This window comes from Actinia tenebrosa, unplaced genomic scaffold, assembly GCF_029948245.1.
Source record: "Actinia tenebrosa isolate PJP-AT-01 unplaced genomic scaffold, QUT_ActTen_1.0 PGA_scaffold14__42_contigs__length_11649687, whole genome shotgun sequence".
NCBI classification, from domain to species: domain Eukaryota; kingdom Metazoa; phylum Cnidaria; class Anthozoa; order Actiniaria; family Actiniidae; genus Actinia; species Actinia tenebrosa.
The window spans coordinates 6,484,256-6,508,794 of NW_028292574.1; the positions used below are offsets into that span (position 1 = coordinate 6,484,256).

Genomic DNA, 24,539 nt, shown 5'->3' on the forward strand with positions numbered 1-24,539 from the left:
CCTTGACGGCCTATCCATAGTAGGATGTACGAGGATTTTTCATTATCTGACCTCTTTGCAAATGTGCCATTGAAAATTAGATTACAGTATTGCTTGAATCTGGCGAATTCGTCGTTGATATCGCTGGTTTGCCAGTGCATAACGGGTGGCGTGAACCCTGCGGCCATGATGTTCTATCACTGACGCGGTCTGCTAGCTGTTTTCTTTTATTTCCTGTCTTGGTATCTGATTTAACCACTTACCGAATGTCGATGTATGTTTTACCTTTCACTTCTGGCACCATGTAATGATTTCTGTTCCTTGGTGGTTGCGAAATATGGCTTTTATTTTGAGTATATCAATTCGGGCTACAAATGTGTATCATACAGTCTGATAGAATGATATAGGGTTTCAGTCAATGCTATGGTATCATATGACATATAGCATGACAGACCAAGATTCCAAGATTCTAAGCAAAAAAATAGTTTTAAGCATTAAATTTGCAGATTCTACCTCGTTATCGTGCTTCGAGATCACATGAGAATGCAAGCGCATGCGCCAACTCAGTGCGAAGCTTGACGCCATCTTGGTCGATTAGGTCGTCGCTCATTTGGGAAAAAAGAAAAAAGAAAAAAAAAAAGGCCAAAAAAGTCGGAAAAATGAGTGACAATCCAACCACAACCCCTCTTAAAGAAAGTAGGGGGAAGGAAAAGTCTTCTAAGGAGGACTCTACGGATGATAACACTCGTAAACCAACAGGGAAGACAAGTTTACAAAAAGGCGGGAAAAAGCCAACTACAACAAGTCGGCAAGTAAAGGACACTTCAAGCGAACCTGGCAGCTCTGGAATGGCTTTAAACGCAGAAGCTTTGGGCGGCATAATTGCAGAAGCCCTTAAAAGTTCATTTGAAGGCCTAAGGGATTCAATGAACTTAGGTTTCGCTGGTTTAGGCGATGCTATTGCATCGCAAAACTACGGCGGTGACTATTCGTCGTCGAGTGATGGCGAACACGCGTACACAGAGTCTAAGGACAACGATGGATCGCGTATCGACAGTGAACCACCTCCAAAAAAGAAAAAATCAAATGACTCAGAGAAGAAGAATCCCCTCATTGATAAATTGTCAAAAACACTACAGCTCAGCGAGCATGTGGGTCCGGCCATTGACGACGGACTGGCCTCGCTCGTTGATAAGATCATGAGGGAGAAAGCTAACGAGGAAAAAATAACTGAGCTGAAAAAAACAGCACGAAACCCCAGAGAATTGCACTACCTTGGCCGAGACAAAGGTAAACCAAGGGGTCTGGAACAACCTAGATGAAAACACTCGATCAACTAATTTAAAATTTCAGAAAGTCCAGAAAAGTCTGGTAAAAGGAATCATTATCATTGTGTCAGAAGTGAACAAGCTAATGGGTGATGAAGAAATCAATAAAGACAATACTGTGAGTACACTCATGGATGGGGTATTGATGTTGGCAAATGCCAACCAAGAGCTAAACTATAGACGAAGAGAGCTAATGAGACCCCAACTCAACTCAAACTACAGACACCTCTGTAACCCTTCAAATCCTGTCACAGCAGAGTTATTTGGTGATGATCTGCCAAAAGCTGTCAAAGATATATCTGACACAAATCGTCTTAGTTCTAAGTTGACTAAGGACTACACATCAAATCGCCCCTCAAGAGGGGGCAACAGATACTCTGGTCATGGGAAGGGTAAACGTGGTTACCCAAGTCACTATTCACGAGACTCTAGCAAACAGTCAAAAAACCACCAGAGCCCCCTCCGCTTCAAAAAGAGGGTGGAGGGGAAGACAAAGAACGACTAATGTCAACTGCACCTCAGGTTAGTACAAATGTACATGTATTTGCAGGCAGAATTAGACACTTTGCCTCAGCTTGGGAATGCATCACAGCTGACCCCCAAATACTGGACATTGTACAGCATTGCCATTTAGAAATTGGCAATCCGGAACAAACAAGGCTAAGGCCAGAAATAAAATTTGATTCAGCAGAAATAAAAATAATTGATGCAGAAATCACTAACCTCCTCAAAATGGGGGTCATTGAGCGTGCTGTACAATCTCCAGATGGGTACATCTCAAACATTTTTGTCAGGAAAAAGAAGAGTGGCAAATACAGAATGATTTTGAATTTGAAAGGACTTAATAAATACATTACCAAACATCATTTTAAGATGGACACACTTTGGTCAGCTGTGAGGCTTATGACACCCAACTGTTATATGGCATCACTAGACTTGAAAGATGCATACTATAGTGTTCCCATTGCTGAGGAGCACCGAAAATATCTTCGCTTTTACTGGCAAGGTTGCCTGTACCAATATACATGTATGCCAAATGGTCTTTCTTCTGCCCCTCGTTACTTTACTAAATTATTGAAACCGGTATACTTAACCTTGCGAAAAAAGGGCCGGGCACTTTATAGTAGGATATATAGATGACACCTACCTTCAAGGTAGTGATGCTGAGGAATGTCAGCTCACTATTAATGATACACAGAAAAATCAGTTGTCACACCTACTCAGCAACTCACATTTCTAGGCTTTGTACTAGACTCTGTGTCAATGACAATTACACTCACCGATGACAAGAAAGATAAGATAAAAGTCAGCTGTAAAACGATACAGCTTAAACATACAGTTAATATAACTGAGATAGCTCAACTGATTGGCATATTAGTTTCTAGTTTGCCGGGAGTGCAGTTTGGTAAACTCCATTACAGGAAACTAGAGATTGAAAAGAACCTGGCACTCAGAGAAAATAAAGGCAATTTTGAGGCAACGACATCACTGTCAAATGGTGCAAAGTCAGAACTCACCTGGTGGGTTGAAAATGTTGATAAGGCATTTAACCCGGTGTCTCATGGAAACCCAAGCATTGAAATTAGAACTGATGCTTCAAAAAAGGGGTGGGGTGCCTATCTTGAAGGGTACACTACCCAAGGCTTATGGACTAGTTCTGAAAGTGAACTACATATTAATGAGTTAGAATTGAAGGCTATATATTTTTCTCTGAAAGCTTTTATTGAGAGGCTAAAAGAAAAACATGTTAAAATTCTTTGTGACAAGTCAACAGTAGTCACTTATATCAATGCTGTGGGGGGTACAAAATCCCCTAGATGTAACCAAATTGCATATGATATATGGGAGTATTGTATATACAACAATATCTGGCTTACTGCAGCACATATTGCTGGTGTAGACAACATAGAAGCTGATAAAGAATCACGAATATTCAATGATCGTACTGAATGGTCTCTTAAGGAGGAAGTTTTTACACAGATAACAAATCACTGGGGGGTCCCAGAGATTGATCTTTTTGCTACTAGAATAAACACAAAACTCCCAAAATTTGTTTCATGGAAACCAGACCCAGGCTCATGTGTTGTAGATGCTTTTACTATTAGTTGGAATTCGATGTATTTTTATGCTTTCCCACCTTTCTGTCAAATTCACAGATGTCTACAAAAAATAGCGGAAGAAAAAGTACCCAAGGGGATACTACTGGTACCTTATTGGCCCACTCAAGTCTGGTGGCCACAACTGCTGAAGATGCTGATTGCAATGCCTCTTGTTCTACCAAAGCACTCGGATCTACTAACACTACCTCACTCTCTGGGAAATCTACATCCTCTAAGGAAGAAGCTGACTATGCTGGCATGTCTCCTGTCTGGCATTCCATCCAAAATAAGGGGGTTTCAGAGGCAGCTGGATGACTCATCATGGACTCCTGGAGGAAGGGAACAGCAAAGCAGTACAGCACTTACATCACAAAATGGACTAACTTTTGCAATCAGAGGGAAATTGATCACACCCAACCAACTGTAGCTTGTGTGCTTGATTTCCTTACAAACTTATATCAACAAGGATTCACATACAGTGCCATAAATACTGCCAGAAGTGCTTTATCCACTTACATTACACTTGTGGATGGGACATATATAGGAAGACATCCATTAGTATGCAGATTAATGAAGGGGATTTTCGAGAACAAGCCTCCAAAACCTAAATATACAGAAATCTGGGATGTCTCCACGGTTCTTGCATACCTTCAATCACTATCACCAGTGGACAAGTTGTCATTAAAACAGCTTACGTTAAAGCTTGTTAAGTTAATATTGTTAGTCTCAGGACAGAGAGGCCAGACAGTCCTCTTGTAGAACATTGATCATATGTCATTTTCCAATAACTGCTATACGTTCCAAATAATTGAACATTTGAAGCAAAGTAGGTCAGGAGTGAGAAACCCATTGATAAAACTCACAGCTTTTGAGGATAAATCACTGTGTGTTGTTACTACTCTCAGGGAGTATTTAGAAAGGACACAGAAATTAAGAGATTCTGAAAAACAGTTGTTTATTAGTTTTCAAAAACCGTTTAAGAAAGTTAGTAAAGATACACTAAGCAGATGGATAAAACAAGTTATGAAAGACGCTGGAATAAACACAACCAGGTTTAAACCACACAGCACACGAGCTGCCAGCACATCTGCAGCCAATAATTTATCAGCAAGTCTTGATGACATACTAAAAACAGCAGGGTAGTCATCACACTCAACTTTTGCAAAGTTTTATAACAAGCCAATTATTAAGTCTAATAATTTTGCTGATAGGGTGCTCAAGTCAGTAGATACGATGTCAGAGTGAACTTATTCTTCAGTAACGTGTCTACATGTATTTTTGTTCTGGGCAAGTATTACATTCCTGGACATGTAATAAAGTTTTGCTATGCAACTTGTTGTTTAATGTTCGTGTTGCTGCAAAATCTCATGTGATCTCGAAGCACGATAACGAGGTAGAATAGGAAAATTAAACGAGACTTACCTGGTAAGTTGAAGTTTGATTGAAATTCTACCGAGTTATAGAGTGCTGAGAGATTACATGCCCTGCCCACCCACCCGTGTTTGGGTTGAAAATCAGAAATCACTCACATTAAACCTTTGAAGACTGAGTTGGCGCATGCGCTTGCATTCTCATGTAATCTCTCGGCACTCTATAACTCGGTAGAATTTCAATCAAACTTCAACTTACCAGGTAAGTCTCGTTTAATTTTCCTATTTTACTTTACAAATCTCTTCTCCGCCTATAGATAGTTCAAAAAATCTCAAAAACTGGGTCTCTCCTTAACAATTTCAACATATTTTCAACAGCACTTTCACCTAAACAATCACCTCGTCCGCCATCTTGAATTTCTCTCCCTACTACGCATGTCCGAAAAGGATCATCATGCCATACGATTGCGGGCGCGTAAAGCAAAAAAATTGCGTGATGTTGTAAGTGAACGTGGTGAACGTCGCGTGAGCTAGTATTTGAACAGCAAATCATCTACTATAAATAAACCTGTTGTGGTTGGTGTTCGTTTTTGTAATTTATTCAAAAGCGACTTAGAGTTATTCTCTGGCGTTTCTTCGCCGACTGCCTTGGCAATTCCGTTCTCAACAAACCGAGCCCAAGAAATAGGTAAAAGCATTCTAAAGTCATTACATTGTATCCAGTGGTAATTATAATCGTAGCTCACGTGTAGAATTTTATTTGTCTTAACTTGTTTGCGCCTTCTTATGATTAACATTCACTACTTGCACATTCGTTGAAGTAGATCCAGCCCAGTTGGGGGAAATTGGGAAAATAAAAGGGAAACTGATGATGATAAAGCAATTTCAAAGTCTATAATTTCAGTATTTGGATTTCAGCTTTAAATGAAGTTGATAAAAGGCTACTAGGAGATTAAGGAAATATGAGAAATATACCAGCAATTATAAAGAATAAATTTAGTATATGAATCAAATATCATTTCAAATGGATCGGAGTGCTCCAGTAAATTATTTTTCCTTTAAGGCATATTTGTGGCATCGATTATCTGACAAGGATCAAGATAAGTTTTTTGTCTTCGTCTTCTTTTTCGCTCGTTGGAGGTTGTTTATATCATTCTACATTGATATCGTGACTTTTAACAGCGTTGGTTTGATTGACAGCCTGGTTGGAGGGCTATAGAAGCGCCCTATAGCACGTCTAGTGCCCATGTACTCCAGAAAACTAAATAGCACGTCTCAAAACTAGCCACATCACGACAACTTAAATATCCAACAACTCGGGGGGAAATCGACCAAAATCATCAAAGTCGAATGTGGGATATCAAAATTTTATATTCCAAATTAAATATTGTTGCTTTTCGGTCACAAAATGTATCCAAAGCCATTTCGTGACTTTGTATGGTAAGTAGGCCAGTGGCCTTTGATAATTTTATTCGTTCTCGAAAGCTGATTGGCTGATGGGTAGTTGGCTCGTGTAGCTAGTGAATCACTTTACTGTGGAAAGACAGAGTCCAAAATTGAGCCGAGCAATGCTGGCTGTAGTCTCTCCCTCTGGGTGTGGTTGCACATTGGTTCAACAGGGAATCTACTCACTATTAACACCTCAAAGTGCAAATTTATGGCGTTTGGGAGTACAAGAAAATTGAACAATATTGGAACTATTGATATTCATATAAATGAGTATACACTAGATAGAACAGATACATTTAAATACTTAGGAGTAATACTCAATCAAAATTTGACATGGCATGACCATGTCGATCATTTAGTCAAAAAAGTCAACCAGAGAATTGGTTTGATAAAACGAGTTTAATATTTATTACCTTGTTCGGCACGTATAACATTATATAACAGTCTAGTTGTCCCATTGTTCGATTATGGAGACCGTTTGGGGAGATAAAAATAGTGAAGTTTTAATGAGCTATTTACAAACCTTACAGAATAAGGCTGCAAAAATGATTTTAAATAAACCAATACATAGTTCAGCTACTGAAGCTTTAAGCATATTAGGTTTTAATACACTATCAAGTCGACGAAAAATCAATCGTCTAGTTACTGTGTACAAATGCATTAATGGTGATATTGATTTTAATTTATTAGATAATGTATACAACAATAGTCATTTTCATTCTTATAACACCAGATCCAAAGATAATTTTCATCTTCCCAGAGTTCGCACTAACTGGGGAAAACAGCGATTTTTATATTAATCTTTAAAAGAATATAATGAATTAAACTTAGATTATAAGAAAATAACATCAGTCGATAGTTTCAAGAGATCTCTTAAAAATATTTATTAGCTTTTTAATATTTTGTATATATCATAAGACTTTTTAGATCACTCTTTTATATTTTATAACTTTACATTTTTCTTATCTTATCGTATTTAATTTATCTTTTTATCCATGTTTTTGTTTATTCATATTTCTTTAATTGTATTATTGTAAAATTAGTCGTTGTATATTTAGATCTTATTAACCGAGCGGGAGGTCTGTACGGGATAATCTTGACTGAGGTCGGAATGTACAGACCGAGCGCAGCGAGGTCTGTACCCGACCGAGGTCAAGATTATCCCGTACAGACCGACCAAGCTCGGTTGATAAGAGTTTTATTATATGACCACTTTTCATTGAAAAGGACAAAATGTTTTCGCCGTAAGATTAATATGCGATCGGACCGGTTAATACCGGAGAATCTAGACCAGTCCGCGATGCGATCTATCCAATCAGATTGGTCGATTTGCTAGTGACCAGGCTCTAAGATTCACGGTCATATAATAATCTTATTTAGGGCACTACTGAAAACCACGCTTAGTGAGTAGGTTTCCCTCATTGCCGGATTTCAAGCCGAGAGAGTCTGGGATCTAGTTCAGAAAAATCCGGACGCAAGAAACAAAATGGCGGACAGTGAAGTTTTCATACTCTTCTTCTGATCTTTATTTAGTTCTATTTTTGTTGAAGTTTTAGCTCATCAACTTCATGGTTTGGCATTGGAATTGTGCTAGTGCTTTGTGCCACAATAGCTGGCGAACCAAAGGAGTGCATTACTATAATTTACCTACAGATTTCGAGCTAAGACGTAAATATGCGAAAATCCTGAAGAATGACAATGTAAACTGGAACAAACAAGTAATCTGTTCAGCACATTGGAAAGGAGGTAAACGATTGTCGAAAGATCATGTCCCAGACATCACCTGCAGTGAGGAACAAGTGAAAAATTTCAAAAAGGCCAGTGAAAAGCGACCAGAAAACACCGAAATAAAGAAAAAATTGGTATGTGCCGAAAGAACGAGAAAGCAAGACAGCCTGATTAGTTTGAAACGAAAAGCGCCTACAGATCGATCAACAATACAACCTATAAAGAAGAAGAGAAGAAAATCATATAGGAATTTGGAGAAAGAAGTCGTAAAAGTAAAGGCAGAGCGTGATCAGCTTAAAAATCAGCTTAGATTAGAAAATCAACATTTGATTTCACAATTGGGCACACAATTGTCTGAACTATAAGAGACTGGAAAAGGAAATCGATGTGTTACAAGAGAGACTTCAATCACAGACAAGTATCTTTGAAAAGAAACTTAAAGAAATGAAGTTTGAACTCAGCAAGAAAATATTTTCTTACAAATGTTTAATTCAGAATGCTAAGGATTTTTTCTACCTATGTGGCTTAACTACAAATGAATTTGATTGTGTTTTCGCTTGTCTTGAACCATTCACTCACTTATTGATTTACCCTGATTGTATCCATAAAGACAAGAATAAAGATTTTAATAACAAGCTTCTTGATGAGAAAACTGAACTTATCATAGCTTTGACGATAGCAAGACACAGTGTTAACCTTGGAGTTATGGCAAAGCTAGTTGGAGCAAGTGCATCTACAATGTCAAGAGTGTTCGTTAGAGAAAGGTTTCGAGATAGCAGCTAAGAAATTTCGCATCAAACAGTTTAATGATCACCAGAAAGACGCTATACGAAAGATTTTACAAGAAACACAAGATTTCTTTGAAAATCTGCCTACTGGATATGGGAAATCGATCAAAAGAATAAAATATTGGCGCTCTAGAGCATAGCCCAGTAATTTCTTTCGAGACAAGCTAGAGGAATTTTTGAATAACAGGAGTTCGAAGTTCTTGACATTTCACATATACTGCTAACGCGACGTTAGAAGGTTGGCCATAAGATAACGCTTTAGCTAACGATTCGTGTTCACTTTTCACGACTTTTCTGACAGTGTGAACAAAACAAAACAAAACAACTTTTCTAACAGTATCAAATCATAAGCTAATCCTCGCAGTATACGCGAAGTAAATACCAGAACTGTAAGCGTTACCCAGAAGTTTACAATGAATACCCGTGGAAGTCAACGGTGTGACAGTGTCAGATTTAAAAGTTATCTAGCCTTTTTGCGATTTTCTTTAGCTTTACACTGCATTCGTTGTTTAAAATAAGTGATCTGCGCGGCTCATCTTCTTCGTTTATTAAAAATACTGTCAGACTTTAGGGCGATTAGGTTGTGGCTTATTAAGCCGTTTCCTCAGTATATATACTGTGACATTTTGAGCCGAAATCCCCAGTCGGTAGATACTGTGACATTTTAAGCCATTAACTAACGGCCTAAAATGTACAGTAAGTAACATGTAGGAGACCGACAAAATAGGCTGTTAACTAACGGCCTAAAATGTTACAGAAAGTAACATCTAGGAGACCGTCAAAATAGGCCGTTAACTAACGGCCTAAAATGTTACAGAAAGTAACATCTAGGAGACCGTCAAAATAGGCCGTTAACTAACGGCCTAAAATGTTACAGAAAGTAACATCTAGGAGACCGTCAAAATAGGCCGTTAACTAACGGCCTAAAATGTTACAGCAAGCAATATGTAAGAGACCGTCAAAATAGGCCGTTAACTAACGGCCTAAAATGTTACAGTAAGTAATATGTGAGAGACCGTCAAAATAGGCCGTTAATTAACGGCCTAAAATGTTACAGTAAATAATGAGTAGGGGACCGTCAAAATAGGCCGTTAACTAACGGCCTAAAATGTTACAGTAAGTAACATGTAGGAGATCGTCAAAATTACGCCGTTAACTAACGGCCTAAAATGTTACAGTAAGTAATATGTAAGAGACCGTCAAAATAGGCCGTTAACTAACGGCCTAAAATGTTACAGTAAGTAACATCTAGGAGACCGACAAAATAGGCCGTTAACTAACGGTACCACCGGGAGGTTAGCTAGCCTTTTGGCTGTAATACACCATGTGCGTGCGTACACTTTTGGCCGCAGAAAAAATTGGCTTCTTTATATTAATTGTGTTTAAAAATATTCGCTAAATGCTTCTATGTGTGCATTTGAACTTGTAGCGACTCTGTACGGTCTCTAGTATTGCTGTCTCTTATTAGCCCCTTCCCCACCATTCCAACGGTAACGGATCTAGGCAGTCCTACTATCTCCACGAATCTTCATCCTACAAACCGTTGTTAATTATGGAAAATGTTCCTCAAAGTTAATTTGAAGTCTGTGGGTGAGGCCAGAGATAGGCTTGACGTTTATTGTTTACACATTATCACTCAACAGTCTAGCCAAAATACTATACGGACTGAACTTGAGATACAGTATGAACGAGGAAGGTGATACTGCGGTTAATAGAAAGATAAATGTTTTTTTTAAGTTTACCGGTTCTGTGAAAGACTACCACTTCCTAAAAAAGTAAAAACTTGATGAGATTAAGAGGTCAATATTATATTCATACTTTGGACCCTGATGTTTTAAAAAAAAGATCCAGTTGATAACCGAACTTATACCATCTAAGAACAATAATAGCAATTATTAATCTTTTCTTCTTCTTTTTTTTAATTTTTACAATCTAGTTCCAAGCTTTCAGATAATTTTATCCATCTACTACATCTCAGAACAAATAAGGCTATTACATGCAGACCTCATTAAAATAATAACGGCAATAAAATAAAATAGGCCTTGCCTTGGCGATAACTGACATGGCTGCTGGTCCCCTCTCATAAATGAGATATTACTCCGACTTCAGTCGGAAGGGTATCATCAGGTGCCACCTAACTCATTGTCGCCAGCATTTAGCGTTTATCATATATTCCGCTCCAAAATACATGAAGTTGTGTCCATTTCCCTGTTTCGTAAAATAGAACATAAAAACACCTGCCCTGTCTCTTCAGTCCAACGCGTTTCATATTAATGAACTTGATTTGACTTGACGAGTGAGACGCAGGAGAAGAAGGAGGACTGGTGGAGGCAGACCAGGAATCGTTGATTAACAGATTAACAGACTTGACTTGACTGGACGAGTAAGGAAGGACAGGTGGAGGCAGGCCAGGAATCGTTGATTAACAGATAAACAGACTTGACTTGACTAGACGAGTGAGACGCAGGAGAAGAAGGAGGACTGGTGGAGGCAGACCAGGAATCGTTGATTAACAGATTAACGCACTTGACTTGACTGGACGAGTGAGACGCAGGAGAAGAGGGAGGACTGGTGGAAGCAGACCAGGAATCGTTGATTAACAGATGAACGCACTTGACTTGACTGGACGAGTGAGACGCAGGAGAAGAAGGAGGACAGGTGGAGGCAGGCCAGGAATCGTTGATTAATAGATGAACAGACTTGACTTGACTAGACGAGTGAGACGCAGGAGAAGAAGGAGGACAGGTGGAGGTAGGCCAGGAATCGTTGATTAACAGATTAACGCACTTGACTTGACTGGACGAGTGAGACGCAGGAGAAGAAGGAGGACAGGTGGAGGCAGAACAGGAATCGTTGATTAACAGATGATCAGACTTGACTTGACTGGACGAGTGAGACGCAGGAGAAGAAGGAGGACAGGTGGAGGCAGACCAGGAATCGTTGATTAACAGATGAACAGACTTGACTTGACTGGACGAGTGAGACGCAGGAGAAGAAGGAGGACAGGTGGAGGCAGACCAGGAATTGTTGATTATCAGATGAACAGACTTGACTTGACTGGACGAGTGAGACGCAGGAGAAGAGGGAGGACTGGTGGAGGCAGGCCAGGAATCGTTGATTAACAGATGAACAGACTTGACTTGACTGGACGAGTGAGACGCAGGAGAAGAGGGAGGACTGGTGGAGGCAGACCAGGAATTTACTTGACTGGACTGGACGAGGGACGTTTTTGCAGACGTTCTTGGCTTTAACGTTCTTGGGTTTTCGTTCTTACTTGGTTATGCAGAGATTTACCTTTTCGCAAACAACGATTTCTTTGAAAACATATTTTTTGAATCTCGATGACGATTCTTTGTAGTGGTTATGATGAGATTTGTGATGTCATCACTTTTACGTAATTTATGACGTCATATTTACATATGCGGGAAAAATTAAAAAGGTATGATTGTTCAGCTGAAGGGAAGTGTGTTCACAAAATTTCAGGTTATTGGAAAATGACTAATTGCTCTCATTTAAAGCAAGTTATACCGAGAAGTACCGAGTTAAATAGGAATGCGTAATGACATTCGAACCAGTTCAATGTTCCTCAAATAATAAAAATATCTATATCAAACAGAATACTAAATGTTCAAGAAGTCGAAATACAGTTCCTTGTCTGTCCAGTTTATATATGGAAATGTTAGCCAAAATTAACAGAAGAATGATGTGTCGATTGGAGACGTTTACAGCACAGTGGCAGTCTTTTTCGGAGGTATTTTGCGTTTCTGTTACGGTTAGCCTCGTCTTTGAATTCATTGTCGCGGTTTTTACTCTGTCCTTGTAAGGATCTGACACTGGCGGTATTGTTACTTTGGCTCCGTGTCCTGGAAGGGATCTTGCACTGACAGTGTTGATGATCTGCTTCTGTCATGGAAAGGATCTGGCACTGGCGGTATTGTTGCTCTGGCTCTGTCCTGGAAGAGATCTTGCACTGACAGTGTTGATGATCTGCTTCTGTCATGGAAAGGATCTGGCACTGGCGGTATTGTTGCTCTGGCTCTGTCCTGGAAGAGATCTTGCACTGACAGTGTTGATGATCTGCTTCTGTCATGGAAAGGATCTGGCACTGGCGGTATTGTTGCTCTGGCTCTGTCCTGGAAGAGATCTTGCACTGACAGTGTTGATGATCTGCTTCTGTCATGAAAAGGATCTGGCACTGGCGGTGTTGTTGCTCTGGCTCTGTCCTGGAAGGGATCTTGCACTGACAGTGGTGATGATCTGCTTCTCCACGGTTATGATTTCTATTGTGTTTTCCTTCATGAATATTAATGAGCGTTATAAAGGTGGTTATAAAATTGTTTGTAAAATTAATATTATCGACTTACAGTTGTTCTTTCTTTAATCTAGTGAGGAATCTCCAAAGCAAAAACAAATTGTATACTTCTTCTCCGTTTCAGGTTCAGATTGACTAAGGACAACGTTTTTTGAAATAGGTGTATATCCTGATCGAGTCGAAGACTACTGAAGAAACTGTGAAATTCGCTTATATAAAAACTGACCATTATAATTATATATTATCATATGACGTCATAAATACCGCAACAGTGATGATTTTATCACACACATCAGAAAGCTATTTATTCTTTAATTTAATTTTATAGTTGGTTGTAATTTTTTCTATAGCCACCGCAGCTGCTGAATAGGTAAATTTCTCCTCGATGGTTTCAATAAATTTCCGTTCTCAGGACTTAAACACTAAGTAGATGCACATCGCTAGAGTTTAAGTCTTCTATCCAATCTGTTCCATCTATCTACTTTCCTCGATGTCTCTGGATCACATCGATCATCAAATCTGACTAAATAGCCTTCTTTCTTGCTGTATGCACTAATGGTGCCTTGGCACCAACCCCAGTACTTAGTAACCTTGTTGTTTGCATCTTTTTCGGCATATTCAACTTCCAGTCGACAATTAATCAAAGCTCTTCCAGTTTTCTTCCTATTGCTAGTTCTCAGGTCGCGGCGCTCGTCAGGTGGCCCTTCAGTACTCGAGGAGTTTCCAATACTTCGCTTTCGTTTTCTCTGTTTTGAGGGCGTGGCATTATAAGATGTAGTAACATGGCAGTTGCTAGCAGCAATTTTGACAGCCTGCACTCTGTCTTCCAGATAAATATTTTCCAATAAAGCATGAAGTGTATTGGAGCCCTCCTTAAATGACTGTCTATTTAAAGACTCCACTGGTTTGGTTGTCTTTGGTCCCTCCTCCCAGTCTTTATCTGCCATTTCTTTATAGGCCCGTGTAAACATCATAACATGGTTCGATCTACACCACCATTTAGCCCAATGTCTAAGTTTTTTCCAGTTTTGATTTGAAAGGGAAGAAGCCACTGCTTTTAAACGTTCAGGCAAGAAATCATTGGCCTTCTCTATTTCTTTCTCCCCAGAAAGAACTTGGAAAAGAAAAAGTACGTTATCCTTTTTTTCTTCATCCTTAATTCTAGATGCCAGCACCTTGAAAACTTCGTCTTCTTTCTCTCCTCGACAGACAAGTTTGCAAACTCTGTTTACGGATCTCATCCAGTGAACCGAACAGCCTCTCAAAAGTTTTTTAGTCAGTTCTTCCCCTAAGCATTCTTGAAATCCGTTATATTGTGCGTCGTCAAAATCCACCAGTATAGACCTCAGATCTGCACCGTTGCGAAATTTCGAATGTCCTTTCGTAACTTTTTCGAATATTGTTTTAAGAGAAGTTGCGTAACTCTCGCCGTCTTGCCTGCTGCACAGTACTCTCGCTACTGCATTATAAACGCAAGTCTGCTCGTTTAAAGTGACCATGTTTAGTAGATAAGGGAAGAAATCATTTCCAGTATATGTTATATCTACAAATATATCAACGGCTTTGCTTAAAAGAGATGCTTGGTAAGGTGCCATGAAGAAAGCACACTTTCTATTAGGAGTAAATATGTATTCACAACCCTCTAGCTGATATTGCCCAACCATTTCGTTTACTTTCACGCTGATGTTAGAATCTCCACCGTCATCCAGTTGGGTACATTCTACTTTTTTCCTTATCTTGTCAAATTTTAATATGTCATCGAGTGGCCTCAGATCTTTCTGTACTGAGGAAGATTTATTTAACGCCATCTTTCTTTCATTACGCACACGATTAGCATTTGCTGCTGCTGCGCTTGCTTCACCAGGCACGTATTCTAGTCCAAGTCCTTTCATCAAGTCCTTTGTCGTTTTACTAACATCGCCCGCTGCAACCTTTTGTATGTCCTCTTTAACCTTACTCGACACGATGTGTGGTGCTGGTTTGGGATGGTTGTGTTGCGTCCCAGGAACTAAGCCAACCCATCGCTTCCCGTCGTCAATTTCTGGCCAGATGTATATCATGTGAGCATTACAATCACCAGTCGAAACAAGGGGACAGTCATGTTTGTGCTCAAGGCATCTATTAATTTTTTGCCTGTTACTAACAGTGTAGGTACATTGTTCACCAGAACACCTTTTTATTCCCTCACATGGTCCTCGCTTTATATTAAGAAGCGTTTTTACCCCATCCATTTCAATTTCATGTTTGTTGGTCTGCGTGTTTCTTTTGGTGAACTGATTATCGTCCCACATGAAATGAGGTCGACTTTTTGGCGCGAATTTTAATGACTTAGAATCTTCCGTGTATATAAGTTTCTCCATAACTGCTCCACCTCCTTCAAATCCTGGAAACTCGTACAGGTCTTTGGATACTATTTTCGCCCAGTTTTTGGAAGATGCCAGCGCTTTTCTTATTTTTGGTAGGTGATGGTGCCCTCTTCCAGATCTTTTGTTTTTTGTAGCTGAGTTTTCAGTCACGGGTTTGAAAGTATCAAGTGGGTCTACTGATGGGTGTAAAAGAAATAGGTCAGCAGGTGTTTTCAGATATTCTTTTCCTTTCGTAGACACTCTATATTTTCTCCACACTCTTGTAAAAGATTGACATCTTGTTATAACGAATTCAATGTCAACATATCCTAAGCTTATTGCTTGTCTGAGAAGTCTTGCCCACCAATCTGCAGAACACTTCTTGCCAACACACTTTTCCCCTGATCCATAGGTTTATGTCTTTTCAATGACCTCTTGAACTTCCGGTAGTGAAAACATGTCTTTGTTACTTCCCCTTAACCAGTCGATAAGAATTCCCTCCTTAACTCCATCTTCGAAGCGTTGAACATTCCCCATGTCAAGGATCGCCTGAATCAATAAACTTATAGCCTCTTTTCCATTATAATCTTTCCCCCCTTTCTGGTCACAGCTAGAGCAGCATTCATCAGTGCACTGGATGCCAAGTTCCTCCTCTCCAAACATACTAATTATTTCTTGCCTCAAACACCGCCCCGAATAGATATAATAAATCCAACGCCAACATTGCTGAAATTCAGATTTTTTTCTTTTCTTCTTCTTCCTTAGAGCAGTTTTTTGTCCAGAAGGCTAAACGTTGGTCATCTTTTGATTCGTTGATCAACAGAAAGCCATCTCCACTATTTCCACCTCGCCCAGCCCGGCCAAATTCTTGAAGTAGAACACTGAGGTTTCTCATGCACCCCACTCTAACGATGTTTTCAACATGAGGAGAATGTGTACCGACTTCGTATGATTCAGTTGCCACTAGAAGCTGGAACTGTTTATTTCTAAATTCAGCGTCAACTTTTTTCTTTGCCTCTATGCTCATGCCCTTTCCAAAATATGATCTGACGTTCTCAATACCACATCTCGCCTGTAGTGATTCGCACATCAGCTGAACGTCACTCCGAAAGTCCATATATACAATTCCATATTCTTCATTTAGGATATTTCTGATGTCCTGTGCACAAATGTCCCACATACCATCAGTGGAAGAAGAACTGCTACTGCTATTCACACTTGTATTTTTTTTTTTTTCAACTTAGCAACGTAGGACTTTATATGGAACTTTATATTCTTTCTATTAACAGTACCTCTGATAACTACGGGGTTGCCCAAGTATTCGTTGCACAGGCTATGAAGTTGACTTTCGTTTAAGGTGGCAGTGAGTGCCATGACAGGGACATCTGGAAAATCTTCCTTAATCTTTTTAAAAACGTCATAACTAGAACGGAATTCAGCATTTCGATCAAACATCTTGTGTACCTCGTCCAATACTAGCATCTTCATTCTGGTCCTACACTTCACGAGGTCAAATGATGCGTGATTAGCAAAGTGCTCTGGGGTCATGTATACCAAGGTAGGTTGCGGCGTTGTCCCATCATTCATAAATACTCTTTTATAATTAGCATATGACTCATTACCCGCTGGTCTACCCAAAGCTATCGCGTCTATGTTCCAGTTACGTAACCCTTCTAGTTGCGAATTAATTAGAGAAATAGTAGGACTTACAACTATAACCATTTTTTTTGGATCAAATAAAGAGGGCAGTTGAAAGCATAGACTCTTTCCACTTCCAGTTGGTTGCATGACAATCACATCTCGACCAAACTGGATGTTTTGTATTGCTTGTTTCTGATAATCTCTTAAAGAAGTGTATCCAAATTTTGTTAGATGACCTTTCCACATAATCAAATCTTCTTCCAGAATGTTGGGACTTTCATTTGCAGTAGTTTGTTCTGTAGGTTTTATGTCAAGTGGCGTTGCCATTTTATCTTCTTTTCGTCGTTCTGCTTTGCGCTGTTTTTCTCCGGCTTCTGTCCTCACATTGGTATTTAATTCATTGTCCCTGGCGGAGAACAACAGTTTTTTGGCCCCGGTATTGCTTTATTTCGTCTCTTCTTCGGGGATTTTTTCATTTTCTTCGGTTTCTTTATCGTCAATTAGCATCGCTTCCTCAAGGGTTTTTTCATTGTTTTCCGCCTCTATGCTTACATTCAACAATTCATCGTTGTCGGTATCAGAGATAATGAACTCTTCGGTTTCTTTATCGTCAATTAGCATCGGTTTCTGAAGAGTTTTTTCATTGTTTTCCGCCTCTATACTTACGTTGACCAAGGCCTCGTCGTCGTCATCAGAGATAATGAACTTTTCCGCCACTTCATCATCGTTGAGCATATTTTCATTATCTTGAAGGCCAGAGATTTTCAAATTATCTTTCTTTGATTGACTCGCTAAAAGTTTGCTTTCGTCTTCATCCATAGGCCTGGTTACTAAATGAAGCAAAGATTCTTCGCCTCTTCTGTTGCCAGTGGTCCCCATCCCGAGCTTTAGCCATTTAAAAATAGCCTCACCTCCTTCAGCTTTTGCATCCTCATTTTCTTTGCAATGAACCACTTTTACAAATCCGTTACCATTGCCTCCAAGTTCTGCATGGATGCAGTGGGTATCTATTATAAAGAATTTCCCATTTAAGAATCCAATAACAAGACATATGGGAGTGCAAGTATATACTGCGATGGCCTTTTTGTGATTAGATAATTCCATCATAGCCTCCCTTAGATTAGCGTCTTTTTCAATTGCATTATCACACGGTTCGGGTTTGATCAGTTCGATCAGCTCAAAATTGTAGCTAAGAAGTTTCTTTTTCTTCAGAACACGCCTTGCCTCCACCACGTCTGAAAGCTGGTTTGCATCACGCAGGTCATTAATTTGACTTGGAAGAATGTCCAATACCTTTTCGATCTCCGATTTTAAAACTTCACGACTTTCCAAGGCCTCAGGTTTCGAGGACAAAAGGTCTACATTTTTGACTGCAAGAAAAGCACAAGCATTCGTTCCATCGTGCTGTAGAACATGTTTATCAATTTCATCTTGGAGATGACTATCAATGGTTTCATTATTTTGAAATATCAATGCAGCGACTTCCCCAGCATTTTCAGCAACAACTCCTTGATGAGTATTTAAAGGAATGTCTTGTCTTCAATTATTATTGCGTCAGTTTTTGAAGAAGATGTTTTAGTTTCCACGCTTCCCTTTTCCATCGCATTATTTGAAACACTAGCAAGAAACTCTCGGACTTTTTCCATGGATGGTCTTTCTTGAATTTCTTGGGCCCAACATTCTTTTAAGAACGAAAGCCAGCACTCCCCCTGTTTACCTGGTATTTCAGCCAATTTATCGCCATCAATGGTCGGTCTCTTCCCTTTTTTTACGTGATAGTAAATCATGCTGCAATCTGTCAACTCTCCCTCCCATGGATGGCATCTTTCTGGCATGGTAAATTCTACCATCTCCATGGCAAAGCTATAGATGTCGCTATGGATGCCTCTCTTGCCTCCAATGTCAATCATTTCAGGAGCAGTATATGGAGCTGTTCCAAGTCTTTCTCTTTCAACGTCTCTTTTGGAGCTCGTGGAAGGAAAAGAAGTTGCTTGTGAGACCGAAAATTGAGCTAAATCAAATGATGCCTGCCCAAAGTCCCCTATTTTAGCGACATATCTACCGTCCGATTTCCCCCCAATAAGTATGTTACCTGCCTTAATATCGCAATGTACGATTTGTTTTTGATGGAGGTATGATATGCCAGAACTTGCCTGCTCCAAAATTTCCAGTCTGTCCACCTACAGGAGATCGTCCTCTAGATGATCAATAAGCTGTCGTGCGTTGTGGATGACAGCAGTTACTCCATTAGACATTAGAATTTCTCTTTCCACATCAGATTCGGTGACCAAAATAGATCTACTGAAGTCAATTCCAAAATGCTTGAGCACGTTAGGATGTTCGAATTTGAGAATATACTTTGCCTCCTTTTCCATACGACGTCTGAATTTTGGTGACATTTTTATGCAAAATTCTTTGCAAGCCACCGGTATATCCTCCCCGCTGCAATTGTACATCCCCTTGTACATTTTGCACGTTGATCCGTTGTCAAACGGAGTTTTAGACAATTGGATATTTTTGCTTTCTGTTTCTACCATTACCTCACCTCCTACAGGAATTCGTCCCTTTCCAAATTTCCCCTGCTTTTCTCTTGGATCGGAGGATACGATCCCCGTCTGGTTGTATTTCGGTGGATTAACTCTGTCCATCTTCTCGACGAATGCCATTAATTCCGAAAATCCTTCAGGCCAGTCGTCGGTTCCAGGGTACATAGTGCGTCGGAGCTTCATTTTTTTGGAATACTATAAAAGGAGAAAATAAAACGGCCGGCGTGTTTATATGATTTTATTGCTTTCTTGCTTATCTAGATAATTTAAACGACTTACCAAGCAGTTTTTCTGTGCACCAGCCTTTGAGCCTTTTTTGTGCTATAAAATTGAAAAAAAGAAAGAAAAAAAAAGAGCAAGCAATTCTGCTGTATAGTAGATTTGCAGACAGACAGACAGACAGACAGACAGACATATTTTATTTGGCGTTTTGTACATAATTGCACATTTATTAAGTAACCTTCTAATGTATAACTAACTTTGAAGAGGCGATACGTTCTTAATTTGTTCTTTTGGCCAGGGGTGTCCCTTTTATCATTAAAGATCTCCCCGAGCCAGTTTTGTTTCTCTATGTCTTCAAATCTCGTTTTGATAGTAACAAAGACGTTTGGTTGGCGAGAGGTATTGGAATTTACTTCTAGCCATATATCACCCAGCCCATTTTTTAATAATGACTCTTTTACTTTTTGGTTCCAGCAAATTTTACGGCTGGAGCTTATCATTTCTTTATATACTAAGAATGTAATTTTATGGCTCGATGTAGGTGTAACTAGATTGAGCCAGTATCTTATGCATCTTAAGTTTGCAGCTACATGCAGACGGAGTCGACCTAGTTCTGCATAACAGGCAGAATTGGTTGCATATTTTCCCACTCCGAGTAACATTTTGCAAAATTTGGTATGAACGAGTTCTATAGGGTCATTTTTAGAAACCTCAGAACCCCAGACTTCACTTCCGTATAACAGAATAGGTTTTACTAGTGTGTCAAAAAGTTTCATGATGAGACGAGGGTCATAGTGAAAAGAGTGACCCATCTCCTTTTTCAACTTAAATAAGGCTTTCAGAGCAGATTTCTTGAGTTCCTGTTTTGCAATTGTGAAATTTCCGAAAGCACTAAATGTGAGGCCGAGGTATTTGTAAAGTTTAACATTTTCTAAAATTTTGTTTTGATAGTAAAAAACATAATTACTTAACCGCCTCCCTGAATTATTGAAAATGAGAATTTTAGTTTTCTCAATATTTACATCTAGACTATTTGCGTTAGAGAATAGTTCAAGTTTATTTAAAAGGGCTTGAAGATCTGTATAGTTTTTACTGAATAAAATTAGATCATCAGCATAAAGAATACAATTTAATAGTGCATTATCGAAACAGATCGGATCATTTATATTTGTTTGTTTAAGAAAGTCTGGAAGGTCACTTAGGAAGAGATTGAATAGAGTAGGACTTAACATACAACCTTGTTTCACTCCTTTAAAACATTGAAAGGACTCAGTTATGATACCGTCTGTTTTGATAACAGAACAGTCTTTCTCATACATCGATTTTATCAAGGATAGAAAACGGCCTTTAATACCAGCGTTTTCGATTTTAGAAAAAAGGAGCTGTCTCGGTATGCAATCAAATGCCTTCTTGAAATCTATGAAACAAGAAAAAATGGAATATTTGCTGGCGAATAGGATTTTTATGTTCCCCTCCAACTGTTTTGTAATAAGCCATTAAAGATAGGCTAAAATTATAATTACGTAAGAACAGAAGTCACGCGGCAGATGGGCAGCGGTACTCCTTTTGATAGCTGTTGTCATGGGCAACTATCTATCCACGTGATACAACCTCGTGGGATCAGTTGCTTCACGTCCTTGAACAGCTAAGACGTCAGGTTTTTTTTATCTTTAAAGGTAAGATTAATATGGCCTTAGGAGTGCCAAATATTCTTATTTTAGGTCATTCTTTTGTCCGTAGACTGAAAGATGACTTGTTTATGAATTTTGATCGACGGGCTGAGTCGAATTTTGGACTTTTAGGCAGTGCTAAAGTTCATATGTTCGGGGTCGGGGGACGCACTGTTTCGTCTCTCAAAAAACACGACCTTCGTGTCATTTCCCGTATTGCTCCTGAGGCAATTATTCTCGAGATAGGTACTAATGACCTTTCTCAGTGCGGTCCCGAGGTTGTGGGCTCTGAAATCGAAGATTTCGTTTGTTTTCTTCGTAGAGAATTTGGGGTCCGTATTGTTTGTGTTTGTCACGTTATCCCACGTGGCGGACCTTTTGCCGAGCCATTCAATGGGAAGGTCCGTACTCTTCACAGGGTTTTACAGGCTCTTCTCGAGCCGCTTCCTGGGGTCTTTAGTTGGTTTCATAAGGGTCTTTCTAATCCCGTTCGTGAAGTTTTATTACCTGACGGAGTTCACGTCAATAAGTTAGGGCAATACTTGTTGTATCGCAGTTATAGGGGCGCCATTTTGAAAGTTCTGACGATGCTTTGAGTTGATCATCTTTTGTCCCTAATTCTTTTAGTAGCAATATTTTATTTTACTTTCTCGCGTATTTAGCTTTTCAAATTAGCAATTTCTTTGTCCATGAATTATATTTTATTGTTTTGTTTTTTGATTGATGCTCAGCACTCAACGATGTCGATATCTCTTGTTGCTCGATTCTTAGATTAATTTTCTTCCAGTTATTTCTTGATTGTTTGATTTGCGTTATATTTAAGGCTGTTTTCGTTTTTAAATTCGTATTTGGAGTATTTCAATGGAGGCTGCAATCCTTTGTATGTGAAGGGGGAGCTTAAAACTCCCTTGTTGTATTTTGGGGCTTAACTCCTCAATTTTAACACAGAATGGGGGCTTCACTCCCTCTATTTTTTGTTGACATTTGGGGCTTAATTCCTCAACTTGTATGTGAACGGGGAGCTTAAAACTCCCTTGTTATATTTTGGGGCTTAACTCCTCAATTTTAACACAGAATGGGGGCTTCACTCCCTCTATTTTTGTTGACATTTGGGGGCTTAATTCCTCAACTTGTATGTGAAGGGGGAGCTTAAAACTCCCTTGTTGTATTTTGGGGCTTAACTCCTCAATTTTAACAAAGAATGGGGGCTTCACTCCCCCTTTTCTTGTTGTCATTTGGGGCTTAATTCCTCAATTTTTCATTAAACAGGCATATTAAGGGACTTAACTTCCCCTTGTTAAATTTTATTTTTACCCATTCCATGTTGAGGCTTTACCCTCAGGTTTGATCCTTTTGGGGCTCACCTCCCATTACTAACATTTTCCCACAATTTTTTATGTGGGTCTTATTGTCCCGGGTTTATTTATCTTCCATACTGTGGGTTTTATTTAATTTTTAATCAACTATTGGTGGGACCTTGCTCCCTCTTAAAGTTGTGGCGGTCATATGGTCTCTGTTGCCATTGCTTTTCTTTTCAGGATGCCTCCGTGACAATCTGCACATCAGAAAAGGCCTATTTCTGAAGTGGAATTAACACAAAACACCAGAGTTACTAGGTCTCGACAAGACCCACAGGCACCTGTCCCCCCAGCCGCATCAAAAAAGAAAGCTAATAAGAAGGGAACCAAGAAAGGCCGTCCTGTGGTTCCTCAGGAAGAGAGTGATGTGATTGATGCTACAGCTGGAGCGACATCATCAATGGCACTGTCTACCAGTATGTTTAATGAGCTGGTGGCTTGAGTGAGCGCTGAGGTCACAAAGAGTATAACCCCCTTGCTGACTCGAGGTTTAACTCAGACGCAAACTGCAAATGACGCTGCTGCTACATCAACATTTCAACAGGATGCAGATAATGATCTCACAGAAGTACCCCTTGGGCAAAACCTTCAGGAGTCCAGCAACATAAATGTAACAACTGGCCAGTCACCGGGTGAAAAGTCGGCAGAGACAACAGTTGATGAGGACGTGAATGCTGCTAATAAATGTGTGAGAGGTGAGCAGCCTGAAAAATCTGTGCCCAGTCAGGTTTTCCAGTCAGTAGGACTCAGTTTAGAGGCTAGAATTCCTGCGAAGCTTAAATCCAAAATTTTATCAAATGAATTTTTTGACTTTGGTTTGTTACTCATGAATCCAGTCACAGAGTCCAAGTATCAAATAAGTGTGGTAAATAGAAGTGGGGACCAGCCTGCTCTGTCCATCGAACCCACTTCTAAACCCAGGCGCATCTTAAATATTGATACTTGGATGTCTGCTTTCCGGATATTTGTTGCGGTGTATACCCAGGCACACCCTGGCGAAGCACCTCATCTAATGAAATATGGTGAGACCATTCAGGACTTGGCCTCTAGGTCATACAATTGGAAATTTTATGATGAAAATTTTCGTTTTCTGAGGCAAAGTCAGCCTCAACTCTTTCCGTGGGGTAATATCCATTGGGAGCTGTGGTTGCAGGCGCAAGTTAATGTTAGCAAGTCATCACCTCTTAATAATAATTCAACTGTTAAACCTAACAAGGCAGGAGTGATACCTAAGGGGTTTTGCTATCGTTTTCACAGGGGGAAAGAGTGCTCGGGCTGTGAATTTAAGCATTCATGTTTTAAATGTTAGGGAAACCACCCTGGCTTTCAGTGCAATTTCCGTCCCTTCACGAAGCCAATCAGAACTTCCAACCAATCCAGCCATTTCAAACCACAGGCTCCCAACCCCAGTAAAATGTGAACGCCTTTGTAAATTGCTTTCTGGGTATACACCGTCTATAGTTGATTTTTTACGTTCTGGTTTTAGTGAAGGATTCCCTTTGCATTTTGAAGGGGAGTTTCTTTCCTTTGAGGCTGAGAACCTGTTAAGTGCACGCAGTAACCCTGATATTGTTTCAGCTAAACTTCAGAAGGAACTGGATGCCCATAGACTAGCAGGCCCATTTCATTCTCCACCATTTCCCAATTTTCGAGTTTCTCCTTTAGGGGTGGTACCAAAGAAAACCCCTGGCGAATTCAGAATGA

The 24,539-nt window shown here is 39.6% G+C and overlaps 2 pseudogenes across 1 annotated transcript; one reads left to right on the top strand and one right to left on the bottom strand.

Annotated features, from left to right (window-relative positions):
- Positions 1 to 315: 315 nt before the first annotated feature.
- On the top strand, positions 316 to 24,539 carry LOC116286336 (uncharacterized; annotated as a pseudogene). The gene is made up of 3 exons (XR_016119770.1): positions 316 to 1,829; positions 3,464 to 5,464; positions 23,016 to 24,539. The product of XR_016119770.1 is annotated as an uncharacterized LOC116286336 (transcript).
- On the bottom strand, positions 13,469 to 19,768 carry LOC116286334 (uncharacterized; annotated as a pseudogene).